The sequence below is a fragment of the Corvus brachyrhynchos genome, unplaced genomic scaffold (genome assembly GCF_000691975.1).
Source record: "Corvus brachyrhynchos isolate BGI_N302 unplaced genomic scaffold, ASM69197v1 scaffold3, whole genome shotgun sequence".
NCBI classification, from domain to species: domain Eukaryota; kingdom Metazoa; phylum Chordata; class Aves; order Passeriformes; family Corvidae; genus Corvus; species Corvus brachyrhynchos.
In genome coordinates this window covers 11,643,005-11,647,920 of record NW_008237619.1, presented here as the reverse complement: position 1 = coordinate 11,647,920, position 4,916 = coordinate 11,643,005, and the positions used below count along the sequence as shown (strand labels likewise).

General features: G+C 38.2%; 1 protein-coding gene across 1 annotated transcript in view; it reads left to right on the top strand.

Annotated features, from left to right (window-relative positions):
- Window positions 1-211: 211 nt before the first annotated feature.
- The window catches only part of COL8A1 (collagen type VIII alpha 1 chain), an 85,954-nt gene continuing 81,249 nt past the window's right edge, over window positions 212-4,916 (top strand). The window contains 1 exon segment of the mRNA XM_008631785.2: window positions 212-321. The gene's annotated coding sequence lies outside the window, so the exon portion shown is untranslated.

Below are 4,916 nucleotides of genomic sequence, written 5' to 3'. Positions count from 1 at the left end.
TAGAAAATCTTTAGCTAACTACAGATTTACAGAAAAAAAACAACCCAACCAGCAAATAAATCCAACACTATTTCTCATGTAAATGCCATCCAGCTTGCTTTTCCTCCCTCTGTCTGTCCCCAAAGAGCAAAAACCTACTCTACAATGCCTTCTGAAGGCTGTCTGCCTGCTATCCTCACTGCCCACCTACCGTAGGGAGCAGCTCCTCCCACCTGCACATAAAAGCCAAGTGCATGCTACCAGCAGCAGATCAGAGCACTTTCTCAGTCCTCCACTGTTTTGAGCCAGTGATCTTCTCTCCTTGGATCTTGTGTACTCAAGGTAAGATTACTGCTACTTCAGGTTTCTGTTCTAACCAGCTATTGTGAGGAAGTCTTAATGTGAACTCTAGCACTGCCTTGCTGGGTGGTGCTGGCTCCCCCCCGCCTTTTTTTTTTTTTCAGATGTAGTGTCATCTGACATTTAAGTTAGTAACAGTCTGTTGTTTTAGCAATGAAATAAAAACAGATCTCACTGGGAAACACTGTGGCTGGGAAAAGGTCTTCTCTCCCTTTCTGATTGATTTTGAAGAGATTAGTATATCCAGACCAATTATAACAATTTATTATCCCTCTTAATAGTCTCCTTCTCAGTCCAGTCAAAGTTATCAAAAAAATATCACTGTAAAGCTTCCTTAAATTCTGTTTGAGAAAAAGACAATGCTTAGTGCTAATTTAAGGAAGGAGCTGGGTTTTATTGCTAATACCATTTACTAGCCAGGTTGAGACAATCATGGGACTGAAGTGCATCTTCACAGGTTTCATTGCCTTTAAAAAAAGTGTGATGGAACTTAAGCCCTCACAGAAGCACAGTAATAAGACTGATGGAATTCATTATCTGGTACCAAATATGCTTAAAGTACGTATTTTACAAGCAAAGTTCTGTTCACACAGACCTTGTGTCTCTATGAAACTTTTAGATCAGCTTGTTTATATTTTATCTACAGTTTTCCTAGATAGGCATTTCTAGCATTAGAGGAAGGAATAGTTAAGTGCCTCAGAGACAGCTACTGAACAGTTAAAACATTTAAAAGTGGTTTCAAAACTGTATTAGCATTCCCATCTGTGCATCTATCCATCCTCACAGAGATGAATCTATTACTGACCAGTAGCAGTTTCTTACGTTGTGTGAGTCAGTGCACTTTTAACACACAGTCAGTCACCTGTTTAAAGAAATTCCACCACAGAAATCCTAATCCTAGAATGCCTCTCTCCAGTGCTCAGAGAGGAAGGAAAGCATGAGCTACCAAAAGCAAGCAGTTAACACTGTAAATACATAATACATTCTTCAGTTAAATAGTGATATTCTCTTCTTAATGTCTAATTGCCTTTTTTGGTCTTTAAAAATACAAAGTCTTCTCTAAAAAAGAATTACGTCCACATCTAACTGTACTCAAATTAGCTGCAATATTTTAAGCTATAGCACTGTATAACAGCAGAACTCCGCTCAAAGTAGCCTTTTCTGCATACTGTATCTAAGATTTTTTTCTGTGTTTTATATGCTATCTATTCTAACTAGTGGGGAAAGGAAAACATTGCCTTCAGCTACTTGCCTACAAGATTACATAAGTATCTTTAAAAAAACCCAAACAACAAAAATCCAAAACCCAAATAAATTGAACTATTCAAAAAACAAAGTACAGTGCTTTCTATAGCAAACTTACAGTCAAGCTGTTTTTACATCCAGGTAGTTCATATCAATTGCCCATGGAAGACAGGAATAGAGCCCAATGGTTTTCCTCATAACTGGCACTAACTCTGACCTAAAAAATTTTATTTCTTAGTTAACATCTGATTTTTACAGCAAACCTCCCCTTTCCAAAAACACCCGTTCCAAAACACAGATATGTGATTATAAGTTCAATGCATACAGAATTTAGGTCTACAGTGCGGCAGTAAAATCTCATTTGTTCACATAGAATTTTACTCTGTCGGATAAATCAAGAATTTTAATAGAAAAGATTTCGTGGGAAAAAAAATAAATAATGCATTTGCCACAGGAAATGTGTATATAACAAAATACCTTTTATTAAAGCCTGCTGTGAAACGTAATGTTTTGGCATTTGAAAAATGGATTGCAGGACGTATTAAGAAAACTCTATTCAAAGGAATTAATCTAATTTAGAGCAGAATCTCCTCTGAGCAATTTCTCTCTTAGGCTGAGTAGATAATTCAGCTTAGCATCACTTTGCAGCAGGGGATGAAGGGAAACTGCACCCAGCAGGTCTCCAAGAGAACTCAGATGACAAGGAAGGCATTTATTGAGCTCTGTGCTGATCTGAAACTCCTTTTTACAAGATCAAAGCACACTGATATTAAAATAAAAATACTGCAATTTAAAAGTAATGCTGCAGCCTGAATTAAAGGAAGAAAAGGGGACTCACTGGGAGAACAAGGAATTCAGAATTTTTGAGTAATGATCATAACATTTAAGAATTATAAAGATAAAGAGACTATATTAATTTTTTCAGCCACAGACCAGTTAAGTGTTAAGCAGGGATGCTAAGCCACTTTTCCTGGCAGTTATGCTTAGGTTTTTTAGGTGTTTATTTAGGGCAGTAATATCTACTTAAGCCACTAGTGTAACTCCCAGTGCTGTCTAAAGTGCTAGACTAGATACATAGAAACAGAGGATAAACATATCGCTGTCTGCTTATCTATGCATAGTTCTGCCACTACCACTGCTTGTGAGAAATTCTTACCTACAGGAATTTGTTTTCACACCTCTCTGTAGGGTGAGATTATGCTCTCTCCTGGCCATGCTGTCACTAAATATATAAAATATTTTACTCATGGTCACAGTGAAAATTCATGGTAGTGTCAGATTTAGCTCCTCTGGTTTCCAGGCCAGCACTTTAATCCCATACTTCATTTTGTATTCAGCCTTATGAAGTCCACCCCTTTGTAGCTGCTCTGTCTTTGCATGACTTTTTAGGGCTGAACATTCCAGTGACAAATCTTGAGAAAGGGCATTTACTCCTAACACTTTCAAACTTCTGAGACCCTTTACAAACACCTTAACAGGATTTACAAATAAATTGTTCTTGGATGGAGTAAATAAACAATTGAACAAATAAACAAATGCTCATCTCTTTCTTACACTCTGTGGTTAAAGGAGACCAACCCACTCTTGGCAGGCTGAGGAAGCAGAGATCCACTGCTATGGACCAGAAATTATGGGCAACATCTGACTGATCTGATTTTTGTAAGCTGTGGGTTCTTTCCTTCTACAGGGAGATAATTCTTAATTTTCACTGCTGTCATATTTCTAAAAGAGCAATGGTTCAGTGGAGGTGGTGTAGTGAGGAACAAGACAAGACAAAAACATTAGGGGTGGTTTGTTCTTCCTGTTAAAAAAACAGCAAACAGCTGTACTTAACTGTACAAAGGTTTCTTATTTTTGCCACTTACACTTTCTAGAGTTTTGTGTAAGTGTTGTTGCCTTTTTTGTGGCTTTCCCTCTGCAAACAGAAATCCCAGCGAAAGTTGTGGAGCTGTATATGTTCAAAAAGATAACGATGAGTCCTGGTTCTGAAGCCTTTTGTGGGTCTTGAGCAATAAGTGTGCCTATTCTCTGTACTTACCAGTAAACAACTATGCTTGCTCTCCCTGCACTCCTGAAATGTTGGATGTGTTTCTGTAATTGTCTTGATGTGTAATGAATTTAATGTCTCATAATTGCACTGCAGGGAATTAATACCACTATTCAGTCTTGGGACATTTTTAGGTGATTAGAACTTCATGCAAGTCCATATTTTATAGCAAAAGCAAGATCAATATAAGTTTGTTGCTTCCTGAATGGCAGGTAAAACTGTTGAGGGGTGACATTAAATGGACCCTTTTCAAAAGGAGTGAGAATCAGTGCCCTCTCTTGGTTTGAAAAAAACACAGAAAGCAGCCCTATGAGAGTGTTTATCAGTTCCCTCTGCTGGCTACAAAGCCCAGGCCAGATGAGCAGCTGTGTTTGCGGAGGCGAAGGTCTGAGGTTCTATTCCCAGTGCGGGGAGCCTGTGGTTAACTGATGACTGTGGTGTCTGTGCACGTCTGTGGACATCATTCGTAATGGGGTCTCATCAACAACCACACTGAGTTCAACATGAGGGCAGTCAAAAATAATACGGACTTCCTGGTAGGTAAGAAACTTCCCACTTTGGATTTGAGAAGCATGCTAGCAGCTATGCCATTCATAATTCTACACAGTTAGAGATTTGTTCTGTTCTGCATCATATGCACACCTTGCTGTTTCCACCTCTTCAGGAAAAGTGTGTGTGTGTGTTCATTGCACTCAGTTTAGAGATATCTGGGCAGTTAGTGCAAATATTCTTGGCAATCCTGAAGTGTAACACTTCAGAATGTCAGCTTCTGTGAACTTCACATTTGCAAGTAAGAAGTAAAGAGTACCAAAAAGAACACTCCAACCTTCAAAAAAAAACCAAAGCAAAACGAACAGAAAACCCCACCACAGAACAAGTTAGAAAAGGAACGTCTTTTTCTATTCATTTCCATTCGTGTAGGAAAAGGCCTATGTAACCTGGTTATACAACTGGAGAAACAGGTCATACAATTTATGCAGTCACTTTGAAATAAAGCTGAGATGAAAAAAAAAACCGTACTGCAAACTTAAGAAAGAGTTTTTGTTTTAAATAAATATCCACAGCACTAAAAATCACAAACTCCTGGATCAGCTATGCCAGTTTACTTCAGCTCCTAGGAATCTATCATGGCAACATATAGGATACATAAAACCTACCCCATTAAAGGGAGAATGAGTCAAAACTAACAGCTTGACATAGTAGATATCAAAGGTATATTAAAAGCCAGAACTTTGAAACATCTGCACCACATGTTTCCTGCTAACTAAAAAAGCAACCACTCTTT